This window comes from Ailuropoda melanoleuca, chromosome 12, assembly GCF_002007445.2.
Source record: "Ailuropoda melanoleuca isolate Jingjing chromosome 12, ASM200744v2, whole genome shotgun sequence".
Taxonomy (NCBI): domain Eukaryota; kingdom Metazoa; phylum Chordata; class Mammalia; order Carnivora; family Ursidae; genus Ailuropoda; species Ailuropoda melanoleuca.
Window position 1 is genome coordinate 73,066,851 of NC_048229.1, and position 19,849 is coordinate 73,086,699.

The window sequence follows — 19,849 nt, forward strand, 5'->3', positions numbered from 1 at the left end:
CTGGATGTGATAATATTATTATGGTTACTGTTTTTTAAAAGTCTGTATCTTTTAGAGATATGTTTAGAAATATTTACTGATGGAAAAAAATCAAATAAAATGTCCATTAAGTCTCATCAAGCTCAGATCCCCATGAGCGATCTCCATGAGAGTCAATCCCGAGGATCGCAATGGTGTAGAAAGTGTCAAACCCAGGGGCCCATGCTGGGTCTGCCCCTAACATAACAAGTGACCTTGGGGGAGTCACTTTGTCCCTTTCTTCCTCTAAATTAAGTAGCTTGGTGTGATTATTTCCATGGCCCATTTTTCTGTGTGACTATCAGGCTGAATGATGGTAGTTACCTGGATCTGGTGGGACAGTTTTCTGCACAAGCGTTCTTTAATAGAATACAGACTGTGCCCAATATATATTTTCCAGTTTGCCTGGGTTTAGACATAATCTGCATCACAAATATATATATATATATATTTTTTTTCTGGGAGAAAAGTCTTGATATTCAAACTTCTTAGTGTTTGTTTGTTTAGCAGAGGAAACTTTTCTTCAAATGAAATATTCCCAGATGCCTAACTTTATAAAACCTTTTAAAGAGAGTTGTTCTCATCTAAAGGAGAGCCAAGAATCCCCAAAATAGCATCTTTTGGAAACTTCCTGGTCTATGGCATCCTGGCCAGCATAAATCTAACAAGATTGAAAGAAGCACTTAGTAATGCAGTGATTATATCTCTATAAAGCAGGGTCGGCAAACTTTGTGGAAAGGGCTGAAGATTAAACATTTTAGGCTCTGTGGGCCATAAGGTGTCTGTCTCCTCAATTTGTAGCATAAACATAGACAATCCATAAAAGAATGGTTGTGGCCAAGTTCCCATAAAATTTTATTTATAGGCACAAATGTGAATTTCATATACTTTCAAGCGCCACAAAATATCCCCCCTCCCTCCCAGAGCAATTGAAAATGTAAAAACTATTCGTCGTTGGTGGGCCATATAAAAACAGGTGGCGGCCTTAACTTCGCGCATGGGGCACTGTGTACGGACCCCTGTTGTAAAGCCTTCTCATTCACATGAGACGCTAAAAAGGTGCCAGGAGCCTTGTTTCAAGTCTAGCCTCTAAGAGTTGCTCTCTGCACATTTGTGGGAGAGCTTTGCAAGCCCTCCAGGCCTCGGCTTCCTCAGATGTGAGAGGGGAATAAAATACAACCTACAGGGCCAGGGAAGCGTGGGGAGTCTCTGTACTTGCCGCTCAGTTTTGCAGTGAGCCTAAAACCACTCTAAACTATAAACTCTACTTGAAAGATAAATAAATAAAGCCTACTTCGTGAGTTTACTGTTAGGATGAAATGAGATAAGACAATAAAATCTCTTTGCACCTGGTGGGCACTCTTAAACGGTCATTACCCAGCTCTCCTGGAAACCAGGGATCTGCCCTTCTTGGCCCTACTCGTGATTAACCTCCAAAGAGCAGCGACCCTGGTGTGCCACAGCCCGGGAGCAATGAACTTGGATCCAGGGCCGGTTTTGGCAGAATGAGCTGACCTAGAATCGGTGCGGATGAAACTCACAAGGGTAGCCGCCCCGCCGCCCATCTCATGACTGGCTGAACTCCAAGGCCTTTCCCCTGGGCGACAAGCTTGTTTGCCTTTCTTCTGCAACTTTTCCCAAAGGTCTGGGCAATGTTTGCTTAAGTATCTTTATCACTGTTGCCTCCAACTCCTGCCCTAGATTCCCTACCTTGGCCGTGAGAACTATATATAATCCCTGCTGAGGTTCCCATGGTCTCCCTCCTGCAGCCACCTGCCTGGAAGGTGGGGGTCCCATACACACCTGATAGCACTCTCCCCCTCCTTCACTTTTCCACTCCTTTACCCTCGGCCTCACCGAGCTGCCTCTTCTCCAGGCGTCTCTCTGTCCTCGAAACGTTGAGTGCGCACTATTTCTGGGAGTACATTTCTGGGCTGGCTGGCCGTGTCCAGCTTGTCCTGTCTGCAGGACCTGGGGTCTGGGCTATCGGAGATCTGACCGGAGATCTCTGTATTGTCATCACCGAAAGACTCCTGGTGGTTCTTATCCTTCTTTCTTCTCTCCCCCAACCCCCACCTAAACGCCGCACAGAAGGGCTGGCTCTGTGCAGTCTACATTCAAGGCACATGCCTAACCCCAGTCAAGTTCATCCTGCCCCTCCCATGTTGTTCAACATCATTAGCCATCAGGGAAATTCAAACCAAAACCACAGTGAGATACCACCTTACACCAGTCAGAATGGCAAAAAGGACAAGGCAGGAAACAACAAATGCTGGAGAGGATGTAGAGAAACGGGACCCCTCTTACACTGTTGGTGGGAATGCAAGTTGGTACAGCCACTCTGGAAAATGGTATGGAGGTTCCTCAAAAAGTTAAAAATAGAGCTACCGTACGACCCAGCAATTGCACTACTGGGTATTTACCCCAAAGATACAGATGTAGTGAAAAGAAGGGCCACATGCACCCCAATGTTCATAGCAGCAATGTTCACAATAGCGATACTGTGAAAGGAGCCAAGATGCCCTTCAACAAGTGAATGGATAAAGAAGATGTGGTCCATATATACAATGGAATATTACTCAGCCATCAAAAAGGATGATTATGCAGCATTTGCATGGACATGGATGGCTGGAGGGGATTATGCTAAGTGAAGTAAGTCAAGCAGAGAAAGACAATTATCATATGGTTTCACTCATATGTGGAACACAGGGAATAACATCAGGAGAAGGAAGGGGGAAATCAGAGTGGGAGACGAACCAAGAGAGACTATGGACTCCGGAAAACAAACTGAAGGTTTTAGAGGGGAGGGGGGTAAGGGGATGGGTTAGCCCGGTGGTGGGAAGTAAGGAGGGCACGTATTGCATGGAGCACTGGGTGTTATACGTAAACAATGAATCATGGAACACCACATCAAAAACTAATGACGTACTGTATGGTGACTAACAAAGCCTAATAATAAAAAATAATAAAAATAAAAATAACTCTCATTTTACCTTCCTTTTTGTTTAAAAACTAGAGCACATCCTGTATATTTACATTACAAAAGTAACCCATATGCCTTATTCAAAGTGCAAAAAAGTTGAAGAGAAAAATAATCGACCATACCCTTATTCGACATTTTGAAATAATTTCCTATGGAAGGATTGAGAGGTATTGCTGGGATTATAGTAGTGGGTGCTGTCTAGTCATTTAACACAGCAGCACCACTATTTCTCCGTTATTACTCTCTTAGCGAGCATCACTCTATGACTTCATAATATTTCAGCCAGGGATCGCATTCCGTTTTATTTAATCGTCTCCATTTTATTGAACATTTGTTTCCAGTTTCCACCTTATAAATAATACTCAAAACAATATATTTGTGCATAGATGATTTTTATTGTATCTTAAATTACTTATTTATGGTTGACTGCTACAGGTAGAATAACTGCAAGAACGTCTGAAAGATAGTTTGTGTTTTTTAAGGAAAAAGTATTGTCAGGGTATGTGATGAATGACGTGGTCACTGCTGACTTCCTGCCTTTTCCCGACCGGTCGAGAATCTTGGTCTTAGACTGCTTCCCCAGAATCATCCTCAAGAAAATTCCTGCTCAGCTTGACACCTTGACACCAAGCCACGATCTTCCCTTCCCTTGAGCTCACTCGGCTGCAAACTATACCAGATCAACTACGTGGACCAACTTTTATTTCAGAACGAAAATACCAGCTCAACCATTCATCATTTCGCCTGACCTTTCTGAGTTCATCAACTTGCCTGTGATCTATAACAAAACCTACCTGCTTTGTTTTAAGGAAATTTCAGGAATGGAATCCCAAAATCAGCCCATGTGGGGTAGCCTTTAGTCTGGTAAGTGAAGCTGTAATATTCCTGAAGTCTTGGGGGGATCAAGGAGTCCCATTTCTCTGGACCCTTGTCTGCCACCAGTCACTGGTGCAGTTTCATGTGTCCTAAAAATGTGTTCTTTCTGAACATTCCGAAGGCTGGGTTGCCTCCAGGTATCTTGCATCCAATCGGGTGATGGCACATACACCCCTTCAATTGCATCCAACCGTAGCCACGTATCTGACTTCGGAAAAGCGTGGGCTGACCTTGGTTTTGGCTCAGGTCATGATCTCATGGGTCCTGAGATCTCGTCCCACATGGGGCTCCGTGCCCAGCAGGGAGTCTGCTCGAGATTCTCTCTCTCTCTGCCTTCTCCCGCTCTCTCTCTAAAATAAATAAGTAAATCTTTAAAAAACAACAACAACAACAAAATGCTGGCATTTGCCTTTTCTGTCAAATAGCCCCACTGTCTCTTTGAGGTCAACCTGTAGCGCTCCCTCGCTGGGACAGGTCTGCGACATAAGATTCCAGGGCACAACGATTATCAGAAGTGACCAGGGTGCCCTCTATTCTCATTCTGGGAGACAGCAACCCTCTGCGTCAAGTGACAGCAGGGAAATTTGCTACCTGCCTCCTTTTCAGAATGAGTAAAAACCCTATCCATCCAGAAAATCCATTTGGAACTGATCTCCATGCTTTTATATTTAGGCTGCATTTACCTTACGGCAATAGCAAATTTGCTTCACAGCCAGAAGGGGCCTCGGAGCTCATTTTGAGAGCCCGTCGGAGTTTCTCGCAGGGGGTCACAGGCAGCCACTTCTCAACTCTTGACTGATGGGCTGTCCTTGGTCTGGGGAAAAGATCGTCTTTGAGTGTCAGCACAGATTCGGGAGGGAAGGTGGCCTCTGGGCCTGCGAAGACCACCACTGACCAGCTGTGGCTCCCTGTCCTCACCCGCGGTGGAGAAAGTAACTGCTTCCCCGCGACGCTGTTGGGAGGAAGAGACGCGTCTGTCCAGCGCTCTGCATGGCACGTGGCACGAGCGTTGGCCACCGCTGAGAGTCATTATCGTCCGCTAGGTGGACCCCTGGTGAAGTGCGGCAGCCAAGACCATGACAAGTGTGGACAGGTCACCCTCCCAACCCGAAGAGCATCCATTTCACTCTTGCACTTTACAGGTGAGGACAATAACCAGCAGATGACTTGATGGCTGACCTGAGGTCATGGTAGCACTTAAACTAAGCTCTCCTGACCCACAGCCCAGTGTTCTTTCTGGTACCCCGCACTGCCTGCCAAAAACCCAGGCCACCATCTTGCCCTCCGGACGAGGACACACCAGGAGGTGGCTGAGTTGACAGTACGGAGCGGGACAAGACACATGCCCACCACAAGGTCTTAGCCATGGACGTGGGTCTCTGGGCTGGGACAGCCGGGTTTCCCTAGCAACCTGACCACCCTTTCTGAGTTCCGGCCGCTGATCCCCAGGTCTGTTCAACCCCGCCCCCGGGCACAGTCGGCGGACGCGCCTTCCTCCGCAGACTGTCTGGGGGACATTTTGACAATACACTTTCAAGCCTGAAAAATCTCCCCATTGGTGCTCACAGGCGTCTACACAGGAGATAAAATGTCAGAGAGCGTTTCAAACAAAGAGTGCATGTAAAAAGTGTCGCACTCCGAATAAGGTCTGTCGCTTGGCGAATGTTCATTTCCTGGTTTTGCTAGTGAGCTGTGGTTGTGTGAGATATGATCACTGCAGGGAGCCGAGACCTTTCTGTACTATTTTTGCTACTTCTGGTGACTCTAAAATTATTTCAAGATGAAAAAAAAAAAACCAAAAAACTAAACATACAAGTCCCCGTGCTTTGCCCCATTGTTCCAGAAATTATCCTAAGGAAATCAAGATGCATACAGAAACAGCCCCGACATCTACCCTAGAAGTTTTAAAGGAAATTCTCGTGCAGCTATTCAATGAGGTGCGGAGCCCAAGTCACCCTGTGGTGAGGACAGGGATCGCAGTGAGGGGTGAACGTCAGACGGCATGGGTGGGCTCTGCAATGTCGTATCTGCTGGACCCCACACAAGCTGTTAAACATTTCTGTCCCTTGGGCTCCTGATCTGTGAAATGAATATCAGGTTTACCTTGTTGCATTGTCTGTGTTGAATCTATGCGGGTAATGCATGTGCAGAACAGAATCTGACACCTTGATGTGCTCAGTAAACATGAGCTGTTACCATGTTAGCGGACACTAACGAGAGGAGCAAATGTTGCTATTAGGGAAAATTGGAGACTATAAAACTATACTTATAGTATCGATGGACACAGACATGCATGAAGCAACTCGAAGGTCTCGCCGCAGCGTGACAAGTGTTTGTCTTCAGCTGGTGCTTTTCGGTTTCCCTCTTCACGCTCCTCTACGATTTCCAAAAATCATTCAACAGCACTAGGGTTGTGAACTTTTAAAATGAGGCTAAAAGGTGACCCCTGGTTAAAACGAGGGCCTACATGACTACCCCCAGCTGCTCTGCCCATAAGCACACTGACCTCTATGCTGCCTGGGAGCTCTGGTCGCCAGTTTCTGAGACGCCCATACTCCCCAAGGAAGGAGGAGTGGGGTGTAAGTCTCCAGGGCGCATGGTTATTTGCTGTTGCTAATACCCATGCTGGCTGTGAGCTCTGGGGTCCCCAAGGGCACACGGTCTGCCCTTAAAGCACGGGACATGCTTGGGAGACCGGTGAGGTGCAGCATTCATGGGGCTGGCCCCCGGCAGGATGGTCGGTCACCTGCCTCGGTCTCCACTCTCCCATTCCCACCCCCAGAGAGGCATCTCCAGGGGACACAGGCTAACAGAGGGGGCTGTACTCCGTGCTGTGCCGGGGAGAACTTTCTGGGGCCCAATCCCCCCCCTCTTTTTTTTTTTTGTTTTTTTTGTTTTTTGCTTTTATGCTTTCCTCTTCTTTCCTGTAATGGAGCCAGCCCACAGTGGCTGGGCTTCTCTCCTCGGGCCTGGTTGTTCTCATGAAGGTCTCTCGTGGGCACTTGTGGGCGCTCAAGCCGCCTATTCATCCTTGTCCAGGGTTCTGGCTCCTTCTCTAACCCTATCAGCGACCCTCAGCCGGCTCTGGAAGAGGAACAAGGAGCCGCCAGGCCCTGGGGGTGCAGAGGAATTTAGGGGTCAGGCACCAGCAGGGCTGCCATGGCTAGTGAGGCCGGGCAGGAACACAGAGGGCTTGTGTGATCTAAATAGACACCCCCTGTCCCTTCCAGAGGCCGCCCCCACCCTGGCAAGAGCAGACTAACGAAGCCCCTCTCCATCCCAAGGTCTTCCAGCCTGTGCGAGGCCCAGATTCAGATTGCCGACGGGTGGTGCCGCCTGGCCAGAAGAGTGGAGAGGAGATGGGGACAGTGTCAGAGCTGACCCCCCATTTCTGGAGGACACCACACCAGGCTAAAAGGAAAGAGATCCCCCCAGATGTCATATTGGAGGTTAAAAATTCTCTCCATTCTATGCCTCACAAGCATCCCCTAACTCCTGGGATGAGTGCCCACTGGGGGCACTTCTCCACTTCCAAGTCACCAGTGGCTTTTCCAGAGCATTTGGAACAGAAGTCTTTACCAGGCCTACTGCTTCCTGCCTCCTCTTGATTTGCCCTCTCCCTTCCTCCAGCAGCTCTAGTCCCTTTGGCCTCCTCTCTGCTCCTTCTATGTGCCAGGTTCCTTTCCAAGCAGGGCCTCTGCACATGCTGTTCCTACTCCTAGACAACTTGCCTCCCCTACTGCCTCCCCACCCCACCTAGCAGCGTGGATTCCTTCTGCACCCATCACGAGAAGGTGGGCTCCAAGACAGCCAAGTCTGTCTATACTGTCCGCATCTCCCCAGCGCTAAAAATAGGGCAGGGCTGGTAGTAGATGCCAAAGGAGGTGATGGAAGAAAGGCTTTCACTCGATGGCTCTTTGTTTGCACGTGAAAACTTGCCTGCCTGAGAAGGTGGTGTCTGTGCTGGTACCTTGGGGTGGGGTGAGGATGGGGGGAATAGTGGTCCACGGCCCCAGCCTCTGGCTCTTAGCAGGGTTGGAGGATATCACTGCAAACAGGTGGATTGGCTCGCAGGTCCTGTCAGTCTCCCCTGCCAGCACCTCGCAGGGTACCTTGGGGCCTAGGTGAGAGGAGATAAGCCTAGAATCGGGGCAGGGACAGCGGGAAGGAGCAGAGAGAACAGCCTGAAGAAAGCATGAGCTATGACAAGGAGGAGGGTGACTACAGCCAGACTCGGGAAACAGCCTCACTGCAGACTGTCCCAGTGAAGGACACACACCCTGAAAGGCTGCGTGTGAGGGTCATGCCACCTGCCCTGCCTGGCTGGAAGCCGATCTCCTCATTCTGTGCATGTTTTCATCTCTACAGCAGAGAAGAACTGGGGGAGGGCACGTACTTTCTAAATGACTTGTTTCTGTAGAATTATTCATTTCTAACTTTTCAAAAGAGGCAACATTGTCCAAAAGATGCCAAGGTGATAAGAGGGAGGGGCCGGGCATCCTGCCCACCGCCCCCCAGGAGGCCCCGCCCATAAACAGTGAGGTTTGGCCGAGAGCCTCCAAGTAGGACCGCAGAGGCCCAGGCAAATTGCTGGGCTATGAGGGATGATGTGCTCCAGTCCCCCCTGGCCAGGCCTCTAGTTGTGCGTGGACAGGCACAAATGCAGGTGGCCTCACCCCAGCCTACAAGGATCCAATAGGAGGGAAAGACACGAGATAAATAAATGACAAAATTAGCCGAGAAGGACTACTCAGAAATGGTGTAAGGTACCCAGGGGAGTTAGGTTTTAATTCTAATGGGGATGCGGGAGCAGGTGTCAGGAAAGGTGATGTCCTGGTGGACTTGAAACAATAGAGATGACTTAGCCAGAGACACATGTGAGAAGGGTGGGCCAGGCAGGAAAAAATTAACAAGTGAAAGCAGGCACAGGCCACTCGAAGTATGCATTGTGGGAAAACAGCCCGGAGCATTGTAGGCACTGTGGGTACCATGAGCACAGGGCATTGTGGGAACCTCCCGCACAGAGCTTTGAGATAAGGGAGTCTGAGTAGCTGGGCTGGAAACGTGGGCAAAGGTTTATTTACTACCGGTTGGATTTTTCCTACCCCTTTTCCCTTATTCGTTTTCTCCTCTTAATACTTGTCATCCACTGTCTATTTTACCACCAGAATAGAAGTTCTAGCAGGACAAGGATTTTGCCATTTTTGAACTGTATCCCCAACACTTCTTGGCACAGAGAAGGCACTGGATAAAGGGCTGGTAAGTAAATGAGTGCTGGTGGTCATCCTGGGGCCAACACCACCCGGGGAAGGTAGCATCATTGTCTGATGGCCTCGGTTGTCATGTAAACAAATGTTCTTCATTTTATTACATATTCTAAAAACTCACACTGGCATAATACTCAACTGGCATCCAGTCTGTGACTTCACGGACGATACTGCTTGGAGTAACGCCAAGTGGAGGGGGAAAAAATGAACTCTTTTAAAGAAAACTATTAGTATAAGAGAGTACAGAGTACAAGGTCCAGGTAGGAAACACCCAAGACTGACATGACCAGATTGACATTCTGGAAAGATGACTCAGGCAACAGTGTAGTGTGCCAGCATAAGGGAGCAGGGTCGAGAGGCAGTTCTAAGGGTCCAGGAGACAAAGTGGGGGGTGAGCTAAGGGACTGTGGTGAGGAGCAGGGGGAGGGAGGGAGCTGGTGGACCCTGACCAGGTGTGGGAGCTGGGACGGGCAGGGTGGGCGGTACCATGGCTCCCTCCTATATCTGCCTTAAGGCTTAGCCCAGGACCTTCCACAGGTGCTCAGTAAATACGCAGGAGGGACTCAGTAAGCAGGTGGAGGAATCTGTAATCCTCTGGGGCTTCTCACGCCGCCTGGAGGAGGCACTAGAAAAGACACAGGCACAGAGGAATTCGCTTCTGGCCAGTGCTTGAGGGGCTTTGCAAAGTGACAGGGTCACACGAGGAGAAGGTCCCACACAGAGGAGACGAGGAAGTGATGCGGACAGGCCCTGTCTGGGGCTGAGAGGGCTGGACTAACCAGCTTCTCTCCTGACAGTGGGAAGGGGTAGCAAAGACTCTGCTTCTCCTTAAGCTGCTCATATGGACTTGTCAGGAGCCATTCTGGATTGGCTGCAGGAAACATCCCGAAGTGAGACTCAGTGTTTCTCCCTCCCAGGAAGGGTGAGGAGAAACGAGTTCCCCTCACCCCCCCCTTCACACAGTCACACACGGTGCAGAATAGCAATTCCCCCCCAGGAGGGGTGGACTCACATTTGCACGGTTCCTACTACGGACACAGACTACGGCACGGGCTTTATGCGTTACGATGTCAATGCAGGATGGGTGTTTTTTTGCAGATGAAGCGTCTGAGGTTTGGGAGTTGAGCTCCTTCACTAAGGCCATACAGCCAATAAGTATCAGAACTGGAATTTGAACCTAGCTCTTCAACATTCTAAAACTCATGTTCTCTCCAATACATCCTTTAGCTCTGTCCAAAATAGTCCTCTGGGCTCTGTGCCTAAAGCAATAGAAAATGTAGACCAAGGACATCAGACGTGGGACAGAAATATTCTGGGACATTTTTGCGGCTAAATGCTCGGGACCTCAGGAGAAAGCCTTCAGACCAAATCTGCGAGGACAAGGCCCTGGGCAGACATCTCCTCTGTTCATTCAACCCCAGGGAAGGGTGCTCCGGGCAGAGGGTACAGCACGTGCCAAGGCATGGAAATGTGAGCGGAATTGTGTCCATGGCTGCCGGAGCAGAGCCAGCCACGGAGAGAGTGGGACGAGGTGTGGCCAGAGGGACGGACTGTATCGCGCGGCCCTTGCTATCATACTCTTCCTTCTGGAGTAGAACTCCCCCGGATCAGGCGGTTCTTCTTCCTGGGTGCCCTGGAAAAGGACTCAGTGACTACACTCCCCAGAGCGCCTCTGACGGTAATAAGGCTCAGCCCGGAGACCGTCTGAGTGGATGACAGTGTCCCGAATATTAGCGGGTTGGCATACTTTCTCCACAAGCTGATGGGTGGATGGTAGGCTGAAGAGGAGGAAAGAAATACATAGTTGTAGCTGTTTCTGAAGAACTTAGACATAGTGTCTTGCTCTCTCTAATGTATGTTTCAGGCAGAATAATGAGTAGAAACATCAGATTCATATTTACCCTGCAGTTCACAGCAAAGAAGAGAAGCAGGAGCCCCAAGGCAGCCATTTCACCCCTAAGATGTGGGATGTTGTGATTCATAATAAAAAATAAATATTTGGTCTCTAGTCCCTTTTCTGACACCGAGTTCCTAAAACCCTTGGAATTTCCTGTGAGGAGAGTGAGGCAGGTGTCATTTGTTATGTTAACGAGGGGACCTTTGGAACCACCTAAGAATGGGGGTGGTTGCCCAGAGAACCAACCACCTGATGAGAAGGTTGGAGCTTTTGGTCTCCCCCTCAACCCCCCAGAGGGGAGAGGGGCTGGAGGTTCAATCAATGGCCAATGGCCAATGCTTTAATCAATCATGACTGTAATGAAGCCTCCATGAAAATCCAAAAGGGCAGGGTTTGGAGCACTTCCTCGTTGGGGAACAGATGGAGTTTGGGGAAGAGCGGGCTCTCAGAGAACACGGAAGCTCCAAGCCCTTTGCCCATGCCTATGCGTCTCTTCCATGGGTTGTTCCTGAATTATATCCTCTTTCAGTAAACATGCCATCTAGTAAGTAAATGTTTCTCCAAGTTCTGTGAGCCAGTCCAGCAGATGAATGGAACCCATGCAGGGAGTCCTGGTAACCTCTGATCTATAGCTAGTTGGTCAGAAGCATGGGGGCTCTGGACTTGAGGCCGGCATCTGAAGTTGAGGTGGGGGCAGCCTTGTAGGACTGAGCCCTCAGCCCAGGGCATCTGATGCCCTGTGTAGACAGTGTCAGAATTGGTGGAATTGTAGAGCACCCAGCTGGTGGCAGAGAATTGCTTGGTGGCGTGGAAAAAACCCATACACACATTGGAAATGGGTACAGAAATACAGATGTGATTGGTATTTTCTGTCCTTAAACAGCATGGCCAAATGGCAGTGCGAGTCATTCAACACACAATGACCAGGTTCTTCCTGTGTGCCAGGAACTGACCCGGGCCGAGAGGATGAGCAGTGAACTCTGTAGGCACGCCTCTCCTTAAGCTTATAAGCCAGGTGTTAAGCACGTAATCACACCCAAGCTCCTTGGCCAAGTCATTGCCACTTTCTCACCTTAGTCTTTCACCTGCATAGTGGGGTAACTCTGTGAGTAAAGTTAAGAGAGGGATGGGGAATAGCTATAGGGATTTAGAAATACTAAAATGGTACTTGGGGCCATATGATTTGATTTCCATCTCTGGCTATTCTTTTTTTTCCCCTGAAGATTTATTTATTTATTTATTTGAGAGAGAGCGTAAGCACACTTGAGTGGGGGGAAGGGCAGAGGGAGAGAATCATTAAGCAGACACCCTCCACCTGCGCTCCTGCCCCGACTTGTGGCTCAGTCTCACCACTCATGAGATCGTGACCCAAGCTGAAACCAAGAGTCGGAGGTTTAAATGACGGAGCCACCCCAGTGTCCCTCTGGCTATTCTGAAGAGAAGATGTTATCTGCTCTGGTTCTCCCTAAAGAATCCAAGAATATTTAGAGTTTAGAACAGAGCCCTCTACCCTAAGCTAGCTCAGGCAGTACTGTTCTGAAATTAAACTCTTTCTTCGTGGTAATTTTTTTTTTTCCAGGATCCAGAGACCTCTTTTTTCCTTTATTTTGTTTTCTCTTTTCCTCCTGCCAGTCTGGGTCAAAGTGTTTATGCTATTTTCTAAACCACAGGTTTTTAAACAAATTCTGTCACAGATGTACGTGGGGAGTTATCTCTTCAACCCTAAGATTCCATGATGATAAGACTGGAGATCCATGGGAGTTTGCGGCCAGTCTGACACTACTCTTGTGACTGTCTTCTCTCTGGTATCTCACACTTTCCAAGAGTGCTACTCCTGGGCTTTCATACTGGCCTCCAACGGCCATTGCTAGGTGGTCCCAGACCTCTTAATCCCTCTGTTCTCCTGAAAGATTGTTTCTGGCACCTGGCTCTTTGTTTCCTCCTGGATGGCCCCAGGCCCAACAGCAGGCAAACCAGACACAAACTCCATGTCTGTGGATGGAGAAGATCAGAGGAAAACACATCTGGTCTATATCCTGACAGACAGATGGTGAGAGGCTCAGAAGAGGGTGTGGGATGGAGAGGTGGGGAGACACGGCTGTGAGAGGAGAATGTCTGAAATAATCCCACATGAGCAGGATTCTGAATGGCGGGATCTTTGTATAGGAAGAGACCCAGGGAGCTTGTAACCCCTCATGCCCATTTGATGGAAAATAATTGGAAGCTTGAGACACAAGATTACATATTAATAAAAGGCAGAGCTCAGACTTGAACCCAGGTCTTCCCCCTCCCAACCCAAAGAGAAAAGAGAAGAGAGACACCCTCTGGGCTTGAAACACCCAGGGGATTTGACCAGTGGTAAGGGGAAAAGACTAGCTGCTTACCCTTGAAAATCATCATCGCCTCAGACACTGTGCTAAACACTTAGCATGTGCCATTTTATTGAATCCATATTGTCACTGAGCATTATAATCTGTGTCCATGTTATTGATGAGGTTAAATAACTCACTCAAAGCTTCCCACTGACAACATGGCAGAGCCAGGACTTGAACCTCAAAGCCATGCTGTGCCCAATGGCAAAATGCTGCCTCCACTGGGTCAGACAAAAAGACCAGGCTTTTGCTTTTAAGACGTAGTCATCCTCTGAGAGGAAAACCAAACCTTACTCTAGGAAAACTTCCCTGAATGCTCCAAGCCACAACAAGCATCTTCCTGATGCAGATGTCTAAATCCTAGGAAATGTGCTTTCCCCACCTTGTTTCCCATGGATCTGAATGTCCACATCTTGAAGATTGACTCCTGCCTGCCTCACACTTCCTAGTACCAGTTCCCTCCACCCCACACTTCCCACATTTTAGTTCAGTACCAAACTCTGAGGAGATGCTCAAAGAAAATGTGCGGAGTCACAGGGAAAACATTGAGGAAGGGAAGCCATGGGAATAAAGACTTGCCTGTTACGATCCTTGACCTTCTACTGAAATCAACTCTCCAAGAAACTCTAAGAAAAAAGCAACTGATTTTAAAATCAAGTCATTTTTATCATCCTGTGAGTTTCCTCATCTGCCATTTGGGAGAATACGCTCAAAGCCCCTGGGCACACATGGATATTCCGGAAATGGACATTATTATTCTTACTGATATTTTCCAAGACTGTTACCTCCGTTGATTAACTTATGATGTATTCTCTCTGTGTTTAATCCAAACTCATTAAGTGTAAGATGGTGGGCAGAAAGTCATGACGTAGAGACAGTCATTTAATCCTGAGTGTGATCCTTATGCATGTAAATCACCTGGCCTCTCTCAGTCCTAATTCCCTTAACGTTTTCACCTGGGCCTCGTCTCGCTTGCCAACACTTGGTCATGGCAATGACTGACACCACTGCCCCCCCCAGCCTTTCCCTGCTGTCTTCCCTCTTTCTTCTGGGTCCCCCAACTTGACCTGTCAGCCCATTGACTCTGAGGGAGAAGTGAGCAGAATGCCTAGAAAACAGCATGGGGTGGCTTAAAAATTAAAATTAAGGATTAAAGATCAGCACAGCTAGTCTAACTGAAAATAACTTGGAGCGATAATGAGCCAAAAGTCTTAGCTGACCGAAATCAAGCTACACAAGCGCCGTTACAAGCAGGGAGCCCGCCATGTCTGTGCATCCATCTCAAGCGACAACCGCAAACCAGAGAAAGAAGTCCCCAACACACTGCTGGCCAGGTGCAGCAAAGTCACTCACAAGCTGTATGGTCACATTCCTCTGGACTGGAGTTCTTCCTCTGTCCCTTACTAACAGTATAACCAGGGGCAAGTCACTTCCCCCTTTTGAGCCTCCGTTTCTCTACCTGGTAAACGAGAATCATAATCAGGACTTCTTAGGGTGGAAATTGAGATCAGATCCCCGAGTTGTGGCTTGCTCCAAGCAGGTGTTTGATATTAGCTAGTTTCCTTTCTTTCTGCCTTTTCTTGCCCAAGTTCTTGCGGAAAGCGACTTTAATTTCTTTTACCCCAGGCTCTGTCCCCTGTGTCAGGCACAAAGTGCTTGTTGACATTGCTTATCGCCCTGAGGTGTCTTTGTGTTTGCCTCGTGGAACTGAAAACAGAATGAAAAGTGGGTCAGAGCCAGGGGCTGCTTAGCCAAGGAGTGACTGCTAACAGCACCTTACACTTCTGCCTTTGGAGCTGGAGGGGGCCCCCCTTCTTCCTCTCACCGGCTGCCCCCGGGGCTGAGCCTCCAGTCTCCAGGTTCAAAGATGGATGGGTCGCCAAGGCCACAGATCTTACACCTCTTTCCCTCTCCCTGGCAAATGAGGGTGCGCGGGGAGCCGTGGAGGGGTCCTGAACCACGGCTCCCTTCCCAAACAAGCCGATGCCCAGATTTTGTCACCAAGTTTTTTGTTGTTGTTGTTATTTTTTAATCTAAGAAGTAGTTGCGATTAATAGCAGCCTGGTGCAGAAATAAGGTCATGGTGAAGATATGGCCGTTTTGAAACCCCGGTGAACTTCAGGGGCCAGAGCAGAGCAGTAATCACTACGGTTTTGGCTCATCTTCCTTCCCTGTGGCCTGTGACTTCAAGGCCAGGGGCTGTCCCTGCCTCAAAGACTTCCTCTCATGCAAATTGCCCCAGGCGAGGGTGGGGGGTGGCAAAAGGAGAGAAGGGAGGGAAGTAATAAACTCAAACCTCCCCAGACCTACTTTCTATTTCATAGGCAAGCCTCTCAGAGAGGGGTTCCAGCGGAGCCCCATCACTGCCTCGGCGAGGACCTGCTCACTTCCACTAAAATCCCATACCTGGAAGCATGGGCTTGGAGGCGAACTCAGCCTAGGCATTTCTCAAGAAATAAATGCATTTGTTCCATTCAGAGAAAGACCACGGCTTTGAGGGGTTTATGGGTTTTCCTGCAATCCAGTCCCCTTGGCATCCTGCCCTTTTCAGAAGTATGAATATTGAAACTCTCTCTCCCTAAAGGGTGGGGCTACAGAGGGTAAGGGCCCAAGGGAGCTAACAGGCACAGAGATCAGGGAGCAGCTGGAACAGAGGGCCCGAGGAAGCCCTCCAAAAAAAAGTCCCCTTCCCAGCCAGCTCCCCCAGAGGACTCCACGGCCAGAAGCCTCCGGGTGTATGAGTTTGTTGTGTGCTGACCTAAGTAAGGGCTGCAAGGGGCTTTTCTCTTTACTGGCTTCAGTTGCATGTGACACCTTTCTTGAGAGCCCAAAGCACCACAGCAGCCCTTGCAGGTAGACGTGGCCAAGGGCAGACAGGGGACCAGGCCAGGAGCTGGCAGTCCTGGCTCTGTACTGAGTCTGGGAGACCTTGAGGCTTTCAACCCCAGGCTTTGGGCCTCGATTTCCCCATCTGCAAGCAAAGGGCCTGGAAGACACCATCTCTCCAGTCCTCTATTTCCTAGGCAAGCCACCAAGGAGAGACTTTGTCCTAGCCCCATCCTTGCTTAGGCAGGACCGACTTGCTTCCAGTGACAAATCTCAAGTCTAGATGCGGGGGCTCTCTGGCTCAACCATTTCTCGAGAAGTAAATGCACTGTGGGACTGTGGGAAGGAGAAGGATGGAGAACTTCCCCACTGGCCCTGATTTGTGTGGACTGATGCACAGGCTCCTTTCCTGCTGAGTTTGCCAACTGGCTGAGTGACCCAGTGTGGCTTGGGAGAACACTGCCCACTCTGATTTGGAAGTACGCAGTCAAGGCTTGTGAGCATGACTCACATCAGGGACCTAGGTCCCTGCTTCTCCATTTACAAAAGGGGCATATAGACCTCAAAAGGCCCAAACCTCCATAGGTTACTGGGAAAATTCCCAAGTCTCCCAATATAGGCAAATACCTTTAAATCTCGTAATACAAATAAGGCCATTCAGAGCCGCAGAGCAAGTGCCAGTGACCTTGGCTGTGTCATTTGACACTTTTGGGATGGGATTCCTTTAGCTGCAAAATAAAGAGGTTGAGTTGATAGCCCCCCTTCAACATTCCCCTGCCGGCCTCTATAGTTACACGCTCATGAGTAGACGGCCACAGGCTCTGGGTAATTAAAAAAATATCCATGAGCCCTCAGTGGCTTGTTTTCTCTCTCCTACTCAGATATCATACTGTTACCGATAAAGATTGGTGGTTGGTATTGATGAAGGACTATGGATACACATCTCTCTGGCTAAAATTGCTCAGAAATATGAGACGGAGCAAGGCGTGATGTGTCTGTGGGCAATGACTTGGGGCATCTATCGAGCTTTCTTGCTTCTTTTAGCCAATGGGACAAAATGTTTTCTCTTAAATACATTACAAATGGGGGGATAAGGAGCTTGATGGGAGACCCAGAAAAATTAAGGGTGTCCAGCATCACGGGCTGCTGTGATGAGGAAAGAACCACTATCTCGGGCATAGAATAAAGAGTCAGGGTCCACCCACCTTCCCTCTGCCTCCTCGGCAGACTCAAAAAGAGTGAAATGGGGGTCCATACAGAATGGGGGACCCTGCAGGGGCCTCCAGATCCTCCAAAGAAGGCTGCTCAGAGAAACAAAGGTGGCTTGTTCTCCCAGCGAGCCAGCAGGGGAGCCAAGGCCGGAGGACTGCAGCGGGGCCCAGCGGGGCCCAGCCGGCGGCTCTGATGGAAACGTTCAGCTTGATGTGGCGTCTCTGGGTTCCTGTGAACACGCTCAGGGACAGGCACCGAGCAGCGCCGTCTGCTTTTGAAGGTGTTTCTCTACAGCGAACACCAGGTGAGGAAGAGAGAAACCCAAACCACTTCAAGTGGATTTCAATTTTGAAAGGCGCCACATGAAAAGGGCAGAGACCGAAGCCCCCTTTAGTCCGGGCCCGAGAGTAACAGACCCGACGCGGGGGTGCCTCCTGGCTCCTCGGCAGCCCTCTCCCCAGAGGCCCCATGCGTGCCTCTCCCCTGCCCAGTGCCTCCGCGGAGGGGCTGCAGGACTTTCATCTCTGCACAGGGATTCGGAGATGCTAAGAACTAGACCACAGTGGGGCCCCAAGCGGATGCCCCAAGTAGGACAGCTTTCATTCGGGACCGAGCCGCCCCACCCCTCTCTGAACGCCCTGGGGCTGAGGGTAGATCTGGGAAGGGTTATGGCCTCCAAGGAAGACCCCAAAGCACACCAAGAGCCCATACTCTTATTTCCCTGTAACTATGTACCTTTAACACTCCTCTTTGGCTGCTCCCTGGCCGCCCACCATCCCATCCAGAGGAGCCCCGCGCTGTTTTCTCATCATTGCCCTGTGTCTTCTTTGCCTGCCACCCTCTGCTTTGAACCAGGATCCCTTCTCTGTTTGGCATTCTCGTTTGCATTCCTGGTCCTTTGGTCTCGGTGTTTACTTGCCAGCTCCCGACGACTGCTGTTTGTTGATTGACCCTTTGCCAAAGACGCATCAGAGGCCCTAAAACTTAGCTAATATTATTTAGTCCCTCTCCTTCACCTGCATTTCATATAATCTAAAATGTTTCAAGGTATGGCACCGTAATACAAAAGGAGGAAATACGTTGAAATCAAAACAGTGTCCCTCTGGACTTACTGATCGTAAAATATTGCAAACATTCACCAATGTTGAAACTCTTTTTTTGTTGTTGTTGTTTGTTTTGTAGTATCACTGCTTTTGCCAAGGTCCTAAGACATGTCTACTCGGATCCTCAGGTAATCCAGCACTACTCTCCACTCCCCATTCTCAACCCCTTGGGATCCTCTTGGGGCCCTGAGCCTGGCTGGACACAAGGCAATCCCCTGGCTTCTGCAAAGCTCAGAGCATGTCTCCAAGCACAGACAGTGCTGAGAAAGGGCTGGCTTCTACCCTTTCCATTGCAGACATACAAACTCACTCTCTGTTGCTCTGGTGTATTAGATTCTTACTGCTGTTATAACAAGTTACCCCAGATTTGCTGTCTTAGAGTGACACAGATTTATTATCTTTAGTTCTGGAAGTCAGAAATCCAAAATGGGTCTCACTAGACCAAAATGAAAGTATCAGCCGGGGCTGTGTTCCTCCTTGGGGCTCTGGGGAAGAATCTGTCCGCTTGCCTTTTCCAGCCTCTGAGGCCACCTGCATTCCTTAGCTTGCGGCCCCTTCCAGTCTTCAAAGCCACCAAGATTGTCACTCTGACCTCCTCTGCCTTCCCCTTCCACTATAAACCAGCCCTGTGATTACATGGGGGCCACTCAAATAGTCCAGGATAGTCCCTTTATTTTAAGATCAGTAATCAGCACACTTAATCCCCCTTCTGTGTAATAAAGTATATTCACAGGTTCTGAGGCTTAGGACATGGTCATCTTTGGGGTATCATTATTCTCTCTACCATAAGTGGATGTCTGTAGGATCCAGATGGGTTCCAGGTATTTCATCTGTTATGCAATGAGTGTTAGTATCCCCTCAGCATCTGCGTGTTAAAATTCTAATCCCTAATGTGGTGATATTTCAAGGCAGAGCCTTGGGAAGTGATTACATCATGAGAATGGAGCCTTCAGAAATGGTATTAGTGCCCTTATAAAAAGGACCCCTGATTCCTGTTTTGCCCCTTCTACCACAGTAAGGATATAGTGAAAAGATGGCTATCTATGACCAGGAAACATGCTCTTACCAGACACTAAATCTATCAGCCCCTTGATCTTGGACTTCCCAGCCTCCTGAACTGTGAGAAATAAATGTTTGTTGTTTAAGCCCGGCAAGCTGTGACATTTTTGTTTTAGCAGCCTGAATGGACTAAGACATTGTATCTTCTTTTTTTTTTATTTTCAGGTATATCCTCCCCAGTCATACCCCATCCACCCCTGGCTCTCTTTCTTTGAGGAGAAACAGTGAGGCTATGG